Below are 15,609 nucleotides of genomic sequence, written 5' to 3' on the forward strand. Positions count from 1 at the left end.
CGCACTTAGTGCACTGAATTGTATACTTGAAAATGGCTAAGGTGGTAAATTTCATGTTATATATATTCTACCACAGTTAAAAAGTAAAAGTTGAGGGGAACAGGGAATAAAGAATGGACTCAAGGCACTGTTTTATTTGAGAGAGGTAAACTATGAAGTGATTAAATCTTAGTGTTTATATCATTATTTAAAACTTATAGACCGGGCTCGGTTGCTCAGCCTGTAATCCCAGCACTTTGGGAGGCCAAGACGAATGGACTGCCTGAACCCGCGGGTTGAGACCAGTCCAGGCAACTTGGCAAGACCTCATTTCTACAATAAATCAGAAAAATAGCTGAGCGTAGTAATGAGCACCTGCAGTTTCGGCTACTTGGAAGGCTGAAGTGGAAGGATCACCAGAGTCCAGCAGTTTGAGGCTGGGGTGGCTGTGAGTGTGCCACTGCACTCCAGCCTGGGTGACGAGTGAGACTCCAACTCAAAATAAATAAAAAGAAAATTTACAATAAATGACTACAAAATAAAAGTGAGGTATATGTCTTCCAAAATGTTAGAAGAAAATTAGGGACTGCAGAAATACGTCTAATCCTATAGGCAAGAAAATACCACCAAGAAACCCTCTAAAATAAATGAAGAATGGTTGCATAAAACAACAAGATTCAAGCTGGGCTCGGTGGCAGAGCCTGCAATTCCAGGACTTTGGGAGGCTGAGGCGAGTGGACTGCCTGAGCCCACGGATTCGAGACCCACCCAGGTAACTTGGTGAGACCTCTGTCTCTACAATAAATCAAAAATTAGCCAGACGTGATAGTGCATGCCTGTAGTTCCAGCTACTTGCAAGGCTGAGGCAGAAGGATCGCCGGAGTCCAGCAGGTCGAGGCTGCAGTGGCCGGAAGTATGTCACTGCATTCCAGTCTGGGCGAGAGTGAGACTTCAACTCAAAAACAAAACAAAATTTTAAAAATACCCAACAAGATTCATGCACCTGAAATTTTTAAACATTGTTTAAACTGCCAGGGAAGAGCCGGGCTTGGTGGCTCAGCCTGTAATCGCGCGCCTTGGGAGGTTGAGGTGAGTGGATTGCCTGAGCCCGTGGGTTCGAGACCCGCCTGGGCAACTTGGCGAGACCTCATCTCTACAAAAAATTAGCCAGGCATGGTAGCGCGTGCCTGTAGTTCCAACTACTGGAGGGCTGAGGTGGAAGGATTGCGGGAGCCCAGCAAGTCAAGGCTGCGGTGGCCGAGAGCGGCCACTGCACTCCAGTCTGGACAACAGAGTGAGACTCCAACTCAAAACAAAACAAAACAAAACAAAACAAAAAAAAGCTGCCAGGGAAGAAATCAAAGTTGAAATTACAGTCTATTTAGAAATAATTGACAATGAACGCCCCACAAATCAAATCTTATAAGATGTACCTAAATACGCAGAAGACTGAAAAATAAGTGTTCAACTTAAGAAGCTAAATAAAACTAATAAAATAGGAAGGAAATAAAGGTAAAAGGAGATATTACTGAGAAAAGATACAAGGAAATGTGATCAATAAAACCAAAAGTTGGTTCTCCAAACTTCTCCTAAGGTTGAGCAAAAAGGTAACAAAGATATCAGGAACAAGGAAGGACATAGATACATATGAAGGAGATTTTTTTAAACCATGAGAAAAAAAATATCTGTACAAATACATACTTTTTAAAAGCTAAAGAAGAGTTGCAAACAAGTGATTCACAGGTTATTTCACTGGACCTGCACAATGCTTTTTAAAAGCTGGGCTGACATTTTAAAATTTTCAAGATTCCAGATAACAACTCAGATTTCCGGCTTTTTGACAATTTAGCAGTTCTGGTGGCCTTATGAGAGGACAGCTGGAACCAAGTGGGGACTGCCACTAACAGAGAACTTGTATGCCCAGCACACACACACAGACATGTATGTATGGCCCTTCACTACCTATACAAAGCCTCCCCTGACTGAGAATACTATGGAAAGTGCTTGGTTGAAGTGTGAGAAAATTCTGCAATCGTTCCATGTCACCCATTTACTTGATCTTCCCTAGCCCTGTAGGCATGAGTTTATGACCCTTTATCTAAATGATGTGGATAATTTTCTTAGCAAAAATCAATTTGTTAAACTGACTCAAGAAGTAGAAGAGAACCTTTCTTGTTCTTCGTCCCCATAAGAAATCAATCAGGCCCCAAAGTTTTATGCTAGGTTCTATCAAATCCTTCATAGACTAGAACATTAAAACTATTCCGAAAAGTTGGAAAAAACACAGTTTCTTAATTTGTTCTATAAAGTTAATGTAACCTTTATACAAAAACAGACAAGATCTCAAAGTCAATTATACCTGTATACTCAACTCAATTATACCTCAGAATATAAACATACGAGTCCTAAATCAAATATCAGCTAATAAAATCTAATAAAGAATAAATGATAACATATCACGATCTGGTGGAATTTTATCCCAGGAATATAAGAATACCTCAAAATTAGGAAACTTAATCTTTTAAATTCATATAGAAAGAGATAAAGGAAAAACTATACAATCAAATTTGACATCCATTCCTGTTTTCTTTTAAAATGATAACCTGAATAGGCCAGGAGCAATAGTTCATATCTGTAATCTCAACACTTTGGGAGGTCAAGATGGGAGGTTACTTGAGCCCAGGAGTTTGAGACCAGCCTAAGCAACAAAGCAAGACCCTGTCTCTACAAAAAATAAATAGTCAGACACGGTGGCATGTGCCTATAGTACTAGCTACTCGGGAGGCTGAGGTGGGAGAACTGCTTAAGCCCAGGAGTTGGAGGCTGCAGTGAGCCATGATCATGCCACTGCATTCCCACTGCACTCCATCATGGGAAACAGAGTGAGACCCTGACACAAAAAACAAAATAAAACAAAACAAAAAAGATAACCAAATAAACTAGATAAAAGTAAACTTTAATTTGCTAGAAAGTATCAAAAGTTTGTACAGCAAGCATCAGACTTCAAGATAAAACATCTAAAGCATCCCATGGCCAGGACTGGACCAGGGAGCCATTACCAATGTTCTTGCTGGCACTGGTCTGAGGGTCCTAACAAAAGGCAAAGAAAAATTCAAATGCTGGAAAAGATGAGACAAAACTATCACTATTTGTAGAAGATACCATAATCTTCTAAAGTCAAGACAATCAATTCAAAAACTATAGAGTTAATTAGAGTTTGGTGAGATGACTGGGTAAAGGTACCCTGCTTTCCTATTTACCAGCAAGCATTAACTCTTTTTATTTTTATTTTTTTTTTGAGTTGGAATCTCACTCTGTCCGTCAGGCTGGAGTGCAGTAGCACGCTCACAGCCACTGCAGCCTTGACCTGTTGGGCTCAGGTGATTCTTCCACCTCAGTCTTCCAAGTAGCTGGAACTACAGGTGCACGCCACCATGCCTGGCTAATTTTTTTTGGATATGTTGTAGAGATGAGGTCTCATCAAGTTGCCCAGGCTGGTCTCAAACCCGTGGACTCAGGCAATTCTCTCACTCAGCCTCCCAAAGTGCTGGGATTGTAGGTGTGAGCCACTGGGCCCAGCCAGCATTAATTCTTTAGAACATTTATTTCTCCACTAAGATACCACTCATAACGGGCCCTAAACTATAAAATATAGGTGTGAAATGGGTGCAAAATGAACAAACCATAAAATCATAAAACAAGATACCAAAACCAACCTAGCATAGGGTGACATAACCATATTCTTGTAAGGGAAGATTCAATATTGGTGCCAATTCTCTCTTTTCATTATATATGCCTGCAGTTTTAAGGAAAAACATTTTTCTTTACAAGTAGCTATTATTATAACAAGTTTAAAAAATAATTGTAAATGAGCTAAAGATTAGGAAAGCAGTTACATTTTAAAATCTTAGTACAGAGCTCAAAAGAATTGTTTGATAAATAACAGCATAAATAAAAATCTCTTCTTTGACCCTCTCCTCACATCCTCTGGGGTAAATTAATTTTTTGGCTGGCTGTGGTTTTTTTGGCTTTTTGTGGCTCATGTCTATAATTCTAGCACTTTAGAAAGCTGAGACAGGAGAACTGCTTGAGCCTGGGAGTTTGAGATCAACCTGGGAAACAGCGAAATCTCATCTCTACCAAAAAAAAAAGCCAGGCATGGTGGCGTGTGCCTGTAGTCCTAGCAACTGGGAAGGTTGAGGTGGGTAGATCACTTGAGCCCAGGAGGTTGAAGCTGCAGTGAGCTATGATCCCACAACTGCACTCCAGTCTGGATGACAGAGTGAGAGACTGTCTCAAAAAAAATAATTAATTTTTGAGAGAAAACAAATCTGGTTACCTGCAGGTTACAAATAACAAAGAATGAATGACCAGATGGCTTTCCAGCAGAATTCTACAAAACATACAAGGAGGAGCTGATACCAATCCTTTTGAAAGTATTCCAGGCAATTGTGAAAGATGGAATTCTCCCCAAATCATTTTACAAAGCTAACATCACACTGACACCCAAACCAGGTAAAGATTCAACAAAAAAAGAACTACAGGCCAATATCCCTTATGAACATAGATACAAAAATCCTCAACAAGATTCTAGCAAATCAGATCCAAAAACACATCTCAAAAATCATCCACCATGACCAAGAAGGCTTCAATCCCCAGGATGCAGGGCTGGTTCAACATTCACAAGACCAAAAATGTCATTAAATACATCAATAGATGTAAAAACAAGAACCACATGACTATATCATCAGATGCAGAAAAAGCTTTTGATAAAATCCAGCATCGCTTCTTGATTAAAACCCTCAAACACCTAGGGATAGAAGGAACATACCTCAAAATAGTAAGTACCATCTATGATAAACCCACAGCTAGCATATTGCTAAATGGACAGAAACTGGAAATATTTCCCCTAAAAACTGGAACAAGACAAGGTTGCCTACTCTCATCCCTCTTGTTCAACATTGTGTTGGAAGTCCTAGCTCGGGCAATTAAACAAGAGAAGGAAATCCAGGGTATCCAAATAGGAAAAGAGGAAGTCAAGTTATTCCTCTTGGCTGATGATATGATCCTGTACCTTGAGAATCCAAGAGAATCTGTCAAAAACCTGCTTTCACTGATAAAGGACTTTGGCAAAGTTTCAGGGTACAAAATAAACGCAGTCGCACTCCTGTACACCAACAACAAGCAGGCAGAGACCCAAATTAAAAACACAATCCCATTCACAATAGCCACACACACAAAAAAGAAATACCTCGGCATCTTCCTAACCAGAGAAATGAAAGACCTTTACAATGAGAACTTCAAAACACTGCTCAAAGAAATTCAAGACACAAACAAATGGAAAAATATTCCATGCTCATGGATAGAAAGAATCAAGACTGTTAAGATGTCCATCCTACCAAAGGCAATCTACAGATTCAACGCAATACACATTAAGTTACCAACATCATTCTTCTCAGACCTGGAAATGACAATACAGAAATTCATATGAAAACATAAACGACCAGGAGTAGCCAAAACTATCCTTAGCAAAAGGAACAAAGCAAGAGGTATTACACTTCCAGACTTCAAACTTTACTATGAGGTTACAGTAATCAAAACAGCCTGGTATTGGTACAAGAACACAGGCACATAGACCAACGGAACAGGATAGAGATTCTGGAAGCAAAGCCTCAATTTCCCAACCAACTCATCTTTGACAAAGCCTCCAACAACAACCACTGGAGAGAGAAGAACCTATTCAGTAAATGGTGCTGGGAAAACTGGCTGATCACATGCAGAAGATTGAAACAGGATCCCTACCTATCACCATACACAAAAAATTAACTCTAAATGGATCGAAGACCTAAATGTAAAACCTCAAACTATAAGAATCTTAAAATTAGCTGGGCGTGGTAGCGCGTGCCTGTAGTTCTAGCTACTCGGAAGGCTGAGGCGGAAGGATCACTGGAGCCCAGCAGGTCGAGGCTGCGGTGGCCGGGAGCGGCCACTGCACTCCAGTCTGGGTGACAGAGTGAGACTCCAACTCAAAAAAAAAAAAAAATCTTAGAAAACGCAGGAGACACCCTTACAGAAATTGGAAGTGACAAACAATTCCTATTCAGCACCTTAAATGCCCATACCTTAAGATAAGCTGGGCTCGGTGGCTCAGCCTGCAATCCTAGCACTTTGGGAGGCTGAGGTGAGTAGACTGCCTGAGCCCGCGGGTTCGAGACCCGCATGGGCAACTTGATGAGACCTCATCTCTACAATAAATAAAAAAAAATTAGCTGGGTGTGGTAGCGCACACCTGTAGTTCCAGCTACTTGGAAGGTTGAGGCGGAAGGATCGCCGGAGCCCAGCAGGTTGAGGCTGCGGTGGCCGGAAGCGGCCACTATACTCCAGTCTGGGTGACAGAGTGAGACTCCAATTCAAAAAAAAAAAAAAAAGAAATAAGATAGACAAGTGGGACCTCATCAAAATCATGAGATTCTGCAAAGCAAAAGAAACAATCAACAGAGCAGGGAGACAACCCACAGAATGGGAAAAAATATTTGCCAATTGTATATCTGTCAAAGGCCTAACACCTAGGATCTACAAGGAACTCAAACATGCTGAAAGGAAAAAAACAAACAGCCCCATTAAATAGTGGGCAAAAGACATGAATCGACACTTCTCAAAAGAAGATATATGGGAAGCCAACAGACACATGAAAAAGTGCTCAGTCTCACTCATCATCAGAGAAATGCAAATCAAAACCTAACCCCAGTTAGAATGGCCATCATTAATAAAACAAACAACAACAGATGCCAGTGAGGAAGCAGAGAAAAAGGAACACTTCTACACTGCTGATGGGAATGCAAACTAGGGCAATCTCTCTGGAAGATAGTGAGGCGGTTTCTGAAAGAACTAGAAATAGCGACTCCAGTGCTGCCGACAGGAACGTGGAGATCTGGAAGATCAAAAAGCTCATTAAGAGCTTGGAGACGGACAGCAGCAATGGCACCAGCATATCATTGATCATTCCTCCCAAAGACCAGATTTCATGAGTGGCAAAAATGTTAGCAGATGAATTTGAAACTGCATCTAACATTAAGTCACAAATAAACTGCCTTTCAGTCCTGGAGTCATTACATCGGTACAACAAAGACTCAAACTTTATAACAAAGTACCTCCAAATGGTCTGGTGGAACAATTGTAACTGAAGAAGGAAAGGAAAAGAAAGTCAAAATTGACTTTGAACCTTTCAAACCAATTAATACGTCACTGTATTTGTGTGACAACCAATTCCATATAGAGGCTCTCATAGCACTACTTTCAGATGATAGTAAGTTTGGCATCATTGTAATAGATGGTAGTGGTGCACTTTTTGGTACACTCCAAGGAAATACACGAGAAGTTCTGCATAAATTCACTGTGGATCTCCCAAAGAAACACGGTAAAGGAGGTCAGTCAACCTTGCGTTTTACCCGTTTGAGAATGGAAAAGCGACATAACTATGTCGGAAAGTAGCAGAGACTGCTATGCAGCTGTTTATTTCTGGGGACAAAGTGAATGTGGCTGGTCTCGTTTTAGCTGGATCAGCCGACTTTAAAACTGAACTAAGTCAATCTGATATGTTTGATCAGAGGTTGCAATCAAAAGTTAAAATTAGTTGATATATCCTATGGTAGTGAAAATGGATTCAACCAAGCTATTGAGTTATCTACTGAAGTCCTCTCCAACATGAAATTCATTCAAGAGAAGAAATTAATAGGACAATACTTTGATGAAATCAGCCAGGACACAGGCAAGTACTGTTTTGGCGTTGAAGATACACTAAAGGATTTGGAAATGGGAGCTGTAGAGATTCTAACAGTCTATGAAAATCTGGATATAATGAGATATGTTCTTCATTGCCAAGGCACAGAAGAGGAGAAAATTCTCTATCTAACTCCAGAACAAGAAAAGGATAAATCTCATTTTACAGACAAAGAGACCGGACAAGAACATGAGCTTATTGAGGGTATGCCCCTGTTGGAATGGTTTGCTAACAACTATAAAAAATTTGGAGCCACGTTGGAAATTGTCACAGATAAGACACAAGAAGGATCCCAGTTTGTGAAAGGATTTGGTGGAACTGGAGGTATCTTGCAGTACCGAGCAGATTTCCAGGGAATGGAGTACCAAGGAGGAGATGATGACTTTTTTGACCTTGAAGACGACCAGGCAGTCGACATGGGTCCGGCAAAACGTGCCTCACCCTCCAGCATCTAACCCAAGGAGCATAACCACGGTGGAATCCAAACAGATCCCTGCCTTACAACTGGAACACTTCCAGAACTTAATCCATGAGCACTGGATATTGAAAAGAAAACAGAAACAAAACCAGATCCCACCCTACACTTTGGTTTGTCATGGTGTCAGCACAGCAGCCTACAACTAAGTTCCTAAATGCCACTTTGGACTAATTTAAAAAAGAATCCCAGTTTTTACTTTTACTCGGTGAAATTGGTTGCTCTTGTATTTTATGGAAAAAAAAGATTTTTTTAACCTTCATACATAGGAGCAAAAATACTTTGCTGTAAACCTTCAAAAGTTAATAGAAGTGAGATCATACTGGTTTCTTATTTCGATTGGGGAAAAACTAAATTGCTGCATTGTGCAGTGACCCATTTACATGGCATTCTCAGCTTAGACTGCATAAGAAGAAATATATGTGGTGAAATGTTGGAGCCATTTCTCTTGGCTTCTGTTTAATGTTGAAAGGGTGAGCTAATAGGAGGTAATTTCTTTTTTTTTTTCTTTCTTTGAGTTGGAGTCTCACTCTGTCACCCAGACTGGAGTGCAATGGGCACTCCCGGCCACCGCAGCCTCGACCTGCTGGGCTCCAGCGATCCTTCCGCCTCAGCCTTCCAAGTAGCTGGAACTACAGGCACGCGCTACCACGCCAGGCTAATTTTTGATTTGTTGTAGAGATAAGATCTTGTCAAGTTGCCCAGGCGGGTCTCGAACCCGTGGACTCAGGCAATCCACTCACCCCGGCCTTCCAAAGTGCTGGGATAACAGGTTGAGTCACCGAGCCCGGCCAGGAGGCAATTTCAACTTCACTCCCTCACACTACCCCTTCTCCTGCCATCGCTGAGACTGGCACTTTTAAGGATGCATTTGCATTGCAAAGTAAACTGACTTGTGAAGCATCTGGGCCAGTGCACTGTGTACTTCCATCTGTTTGACAGATGCATGTGTGCCTGGTGTTTGGGAGTTCTTGGTATCAGTTGTTTTGACAAGGGTCCCCATCATCTTAACCGACTAGAAACCAATTTGGGATGGATATGGTGGGGCTTCTGTGCTATTGCTGAGATTGGGAGAAATAAAACATGAAATTTAAGTGGAAAAAGAAAAAAGAACTAGAAATAGACCTTCCATATGACCCAGCAATTCCCTTATTGGGCATATATCCAGAGGAACTCATATCATTCTACAAAAAAGATGCCTGCACATGTATGTTTGCTGCAGCTCTATTCATAGTAGCAAAAACATGGAACCAACCATGTTGCCCATTAGAGCTGGACTGGATAAAAAAAATGTGGTACATATACACAATGGAATATTATGCAGTCATAAAGAAGGACAAACATATGGACTCTGCAGCAGCTTAGATGGATTTAGAGTTGATCATACTCGGTGATCTATCACAGAAGCAAAGAACAGAGTACCATATGTTCTCACTCATAAGCGGTTCTTGAACAAATTATAATACTATAAGAAAGCGATTGGCAATAGTGGGAAACTGTGAGGGGAGAGGGGATGAGATTGGCAATTGAGAGAAACTGCTAGGGGAGGGAGGGGCATACCTCATCAAGGGTACCTGCATAATCAACGTTTATATACCTAACCCTGAATTGTACCCCGCATCTTTATAATAAAAAAAAGAATGAATATGAATCTTAGCAAGCAAACAACTGATTTCAAAGCTATCAACTCTTTCCCTACATACTACTTGTGAATAGAGACAATTATTTTTCAAGTAGTCAATATTTTGAAACTTTTGAATTAGTATAAAATTCCTAAAAATGATACTTGATTAGAACCAACTAACATCTATTAAAAGGGCTTTAAGGTAAATGGCCTGTCAAATGGATTCAGAGGAGTGAAGTGACATGGCCACGGGTCAAGTGACACCAAGAGTCACCAGAAGCTGAAGAGGCAGGAAAGATTTTCTCCTAGAGTTTTCAGGGAACAGTCTTGCTGACACCTTGATTTTGAATTTCTGGTCTCCAGAATTGTGAGACAATAAACATTACTTGCTTTAAGTCTCTCTCACACACACACACACACACACACACACACACACACACGCACGCGCGCGCTAACGCATAGACATACATGGTTCCAGAATAACTATTACTCTCTGAATGCTACTAATGTGGCTCATTTCCCTAAATTGTATTAATGGCATCTTGATTTCTTATGACTTCTTGACAGGATAGTGAAATAAGAACGTATCTTCTGGTTGCTATAGGGATGAGACTGGTTTTTTTCTTTGTAAATGATATAACAATTTAAAAGAACTCAATTTCAGGGGCAACCCTTTGGGTCCCATCCCACTGTGGGAGCTTTTCTGTCCTCTCAATAAATCCTTTCTCACACACACACAAAAAAGAAATCAATTTCAGTTTTATTTTTTAGGACAGACGGTATTTTCTCCCTATCATTACTTCTACACACATCCCATTTTCACCAGAACAGCCGTGATAATACTGTATATTATATTCCTAAATGAATGTATAACTTCAGGCAACGTTACATCAATAAATTATTATTCCTATAAGATTTTTCAGTCTTAGCAAAGGAATTTCCCTTTTTCCTAAAAGTTGTCCTGGGGCATTTCTGTGTTTAGCCATGGTTCAACTGGAGAAATGAAGAAAGGATTTCTGAAACCAGAGTGGTAGCTACTGCATCCATTGCATGTGTAAATAAGGGTAACACCACAGGATGTGGATACATCCAACCTGAGCCTCCAACAAGCCTGTCTGGCTGAGGCCTTAGAAGATCCTCTTTGTCATCTACATGTGATAACATCATCATTCCCAGAACTCCAGGGAGGAGCAATGAGGCTTCTCCACGTTGGACTGGGCACAGTACTAAGTACAGGTTCATCTACCATCTTTTTTCACCTAAATTATATTTAAATCACACCATTTTTCTGAAATCACCATAATGTCACAGTTATATATAATCTCAGAAGCTTACATCGACACAACATGATGGAAAAACTAGGGATAAATCAGGATGCCCAATTCTAGTGGTATCAGCCCCTGGAGAAGGAAATGCCAAGTGCAGGGAGAGAAAGAGGGTGATGTCCCATTCAGAGAAACTTCCAGATTCCAGGCTTCTCCATGGCAGGCCAGCCATTTCTGTTCAGCACCAGGACTGGAACTGCTTATACACTGAGGGTTTTTGTTTGAGATGCAAGGGTGGTTTGTACTTAAGGCTTGCAGACAGTAACTCCCAAGAAGGTGCTCTGAAAATCCCTGACAAACATGGAGTTTCAGGCATAGAGGCCACTGGCCCTACTGTCAGTGACAGCTGCATCCCTGGAATGAAATCTGAGATGCGGAGCCCTCATGGTCACTTAGTCCAACCACCTACCAATTCTTCTGCTGACTCTCTTCTGCACCTTCCCCATTGTGGGAACTCATCCCCACGCCACACAATCCGTGATCCCTCTGAACAGCCCGCTGGGACTCTGCCCCATGCACCCAGAGCTGCAATGTCTTCTCACACCTAACACATGGGGTCTAGATCCCACTCCCAGGAGCTATCTGGGACAAGCTGAATGTCTCCTTTACATTGTGGCTGCTCAGGCCAGCTGCCTCAAGTCCTTCAAGCTCCCCACTTGGCAGTGTCCAGCCTAAAAACTGTCCTGATAGACAATTTGCTACCTCTGTTCTGACTTTAGGCTTTGCCTTGTGACTTCAAACTATCATGACCTTCCAGGTTCTGACCCACTCTCCACAGGACCTACCAAGACATGGCTTTTCCATCTGCACATGCATAACGAATATAAACACTCATAGGACTCGGGGGGAGCCCCAGGCCAACAACCAATACAATAGCCTGCTGTCTCTGGGGCAGCCTCTTTGGGAGCCTTGAAACCCTGTCCTCTGCAGTGGCCCTTCCCTGGGCTCAGGAGCCCTGGCATTCCCATCTCTGCTCCCTGCTAGGGTAGTTTCTTGTCTCTTATACCTCGTTCCCCTGTAAGGCCAGAGCACCTCATCAGCCTCTTTCCACCATTCCTTTGAGTCCTAGGGACCAAAGTCAGCCAGGTAGAGAAGTTGGCACCTACTCTTCTATTTCTTCTCCTCAACGTCTTTCCTTTACAGAGTACTGATGACCAGAGATCTTACCCCACTTAGCTGCATGATGTGCTCTATAGGTCCCCCAGTTTCCTGCAGTGCAATTCCCAACACAAGGAACTATTTTTAAAAACTCTGCTTTTTAAAAAGATCATGCAAAAAACTTACCTGGAATTACAGACTTCAACGGCAGATATAAAACTAAAACATCACCTAATGTGATTCTCTCATTTTGCAGGTAGAAGATTAAGACCCAGGGAGGAAAGAGGCAGGGCTCCTGGGGCAGATCCAAGGTTGTAGCCTGGGGTTGACTGCCAGAAGGATCCTCCACAGGACCCAGATCAGGAACATCCCAGGAGAGCAGTGACCTCAATGTATCTCTGGCCTGCACTGCCACCACCCCAAAGGAACCGCGCTGAGACTGCCCATTTCTGAAGCAGGCTGATCGCCACCATCCTGCCACCCGCCCCCACCCCTACTCCTACTACCAGAACAGCAAACTCCTGAAAACTGTGCATGCGTGGGTGGCAGAGAGCAGTTTTTAGTACCCTTTCTGCTGTGCTGTCTTCAGCTGCTGGCTACCTGGATGCTCAAGTCCTCATGGGACTGAGGCTACAGAGGTGCTACTACAGCTGGATGCTTCGTCCCAGCTCTGACCTCCCCGTGCCCTACCCCTCTGGCTATCTTGACCAAGGGCAAGTCTCTAGCAAAGCTTTACAGCTGCCTCACCCTGTATCCACAGTGGCCCAGGCCAAGGAATCACTGGTCAGTGACAAACCACAGCTGGAGAATAAGTCTCTGGTTCCAAAAACAAACAATAACTTGAATTAGAGATATGCCCCTTTGAAGAAAACAAAACACCAACTGCTCTCCCAAGCCCCATCAGGGACTACAGGACATCAGGGAAAGTGTTGGGAGCAGAATGACCCCCCAGGCCTCTTCCTCACAGTACAGTGGTCAGAGAAGAGGCCTAAAGCATGAGGCAGGCAGAAGGGTAGGCAGGAACACAGCTCTAAACACCTGCTCTGAGAGGCCTGGGCTGCCCAGTGCACCTTCCCTTCAGATCCATCTCCAGCAAGTATACCTGTACTCCTCCATCTTTATAAGTTACGGGTGTGCATGTCTGCTTTCCTTTCTACCCTGTTGGGGACAGATGGAGAATAGGCTCCGAGCAGCAGAGTGCTCAGTAAACAGTTCCTGAACTTACAAGGCTTCCTCATGGGAACACAGAGCCTGGGCATAGCCTGTGCCGTGCCAGTGGGCGTGCCTAGGCTGAGGTGGACCTGACCAAGCTGTCTTGTATCATGCACGTTTCCCATCCCGTCTGGAAAACTGGCAGCTGATACAAGGAGTCTACCCATACACACTGGGGTCTCTGTCAGGAACCTCCCTACTGGCACCCAAGGATGCAGCTAATGCCTTGACATGCCACCTTCAACAGAGTGGGGCCTGAAGATGCACACGTGGCTGGGTGTTTTCCAGGGTGTATTTACCTGCTCGTCCACGTAGGCATCGATCCTCTTCTGGCACTCTAGCCACTCCTCGGCAACTCTGCGCAGCTCTTCCTCGGAGCGCTGGTACCTCTGTAACAAGGTGCTGTACGTATCTTCATTGCAGGTGTCGTGCGTGGTGGTTCCTAGCCTAGGAGAAAGAAGACCTTGTAACAAAAGAAAGAGCCCAAAGGCTCTGAACCAGAGATCAGAAATGTGCTACCTGCTGCTGCTGTCCTGTTTTGCCATTGCACCTCCCAACGTGAAAAACGGAGAAGTCACTACATACCACAGTAGGGCTGCTGTGAGGGGTTATAGATCTTATGTACAAGGCACCCAGAACAGACTCTGGTATAAAGGAAAGGAGATGTTCGAAGAAGTAACAGCTCCTAAGGAAAAAAACTAGCACTGAACACCACTGTGGCCTGAGTACCACAATAGCCTAACAATTCAGTTTACTAAGTGTGGAGTTGTAAACTATTTTACCCTATTGAAATAAACTGACCGAGCGACAACAAAACATTTGATGAAAAATAAAATTTAGATTTGTCAAAAAAAGTAAAAAACTCTGACTCACTTCAAGAAATATAATTGTAGTTTTAGTTTTATGTATTCTATATATTATATTATACGAGGGGGGACCAAAAAACCCTGAAATTTATTTTAAAATTGTGTACTTATTCTTACATGTTTAAACTTCAGTCACTTTCAAAGTACTCTCCATGTGATGCAATACACCTATCAAGACGCTTTTTCTCCACTGCTCAAAACAGTTTTTGAACTCATCAATTTTGATGTCTTTTAGTGCTTCTGCTGTTTTTTGTTTCACCTCTTCCACATCGGCAAAATGTTTCCCTTTGAGGACTTTTTTCATCTGGGGAAACAAAAAAAAGTCGCTTGGGGCAAGATGGGGTGAATAGGGAGGGTGGGGCAAGGGCTTCATGAGGTTTTTGGTCAAAAACTGCTGAACATTCAGCACGGTGTGGGCAGGTACGTGGTCATGGTGGAAGAACCAGTCACCTATTTGCCACAACTTGGGATGTTTCTTCCACAAATTGTGATGCAACCTTCTCAAAACTTCCAGAGAAAAATGTTGGTTGACTGTTTGATTTGAAGGAACAAATTCTGAGTGTATTACAAAAGGGCTCACCCTCCAAAAGATAATTCTGGAATTTTTTGGGTCCCCCCTTGTATTGTATCATATTATATATTATATTATGAAAGATGGTTAAGATGGAAAGTGAGAAAACAAACAGGAAACAAAAGAAACACATATAGGAGGACAGTGAGAAAAAACACCTAGATTTCTGAAAAGAGAAAATGAGGCAAGAGGGTGACTCAGGAGAGAGAAGGCTGGTGGGGGCCATGAGGGAAGGATGAAGAGAGAAGTGAAGGCACATGTAGGTTACTATCAGAAAAAATTCAATTTCCTAATACCTGAATATACCAATATGTGGGCCCAAATAACTGGAATATAGACATTTTGATACGGATTATTTCAAGCCAAAGACAACATTTATAATATATTGAGAGCACAATGATGATGCATACTTAGAAATTAACACTGTTTACATAAAAAACTGGAAGCTACCCAAACACATTATGGTACATTTAAATGAAGGGATACTAGGTAACTATATACTTGTTACAACTTTTTTCTTTTTTTTTGAGTTGGAGTCTCACTCTGTCGCCCAGATTGGAGTGCAGTGGCATGCTCCTGGACACCGCAGCCTCGACTTGCTGGGTTCCGGCGATCCTTCCGCCTCAGCCTTCCAAGTAGCTGGAACTACAGGCGCGCGCTACCACACCTGGCTAATTTG

General features: G+C 42.5%; 1 protein-coding gene and 1 pseudogene across 2 annotated transcripts in view; one reads left to right on the forward strand and one right to left on the reverse strand.

Annotated features, from left to right (window-relative positions):
* Positions 1–13,988, reverse strand: part of FAM193A (family with sequence similarity 193 member A) — a 79,937-nt gene extending 65,949 nt beyond the window's left edge. Inside the window, exon 1 of the mRNA XM_008066383.1 lies at positions 13,793–13,988. The gene's annotated coding sequence lies outside the window, so the exon portion shown is untranslated. The remainder of the gene's footprint in view (positions 1–13,792) is intronic.
* LOC103268790 lies at positions 6,891–8,717 on the forward strand (annotated as a pseudogene). The gene has a single exon (XR_002482439.1). The product of XR_002482439.1 is annotated as a eukaryotic peptide chain release factor subunit 1 pseudogene (transcript).
* Positions 13,989–15,609: the final 1,621 nt, after the last annotated feature.

This window comes from Carlito syrichta, unplaced genomic scaffold (genome assembly GCF_000164805.1).
Source record: "Carlito syrichta isolate Samal-C Ts95f unplaced genomic scaffold, Tarsius_syrichta-2.0.1 Scaffold308899, whole genome shotgun sequence".
NCBI classification, from domain to species: Eukaryota; Metazoa; Chordata; class Mammalia; order Primates; family Tarsiidae; genus Carlito; species Carlito syrichta.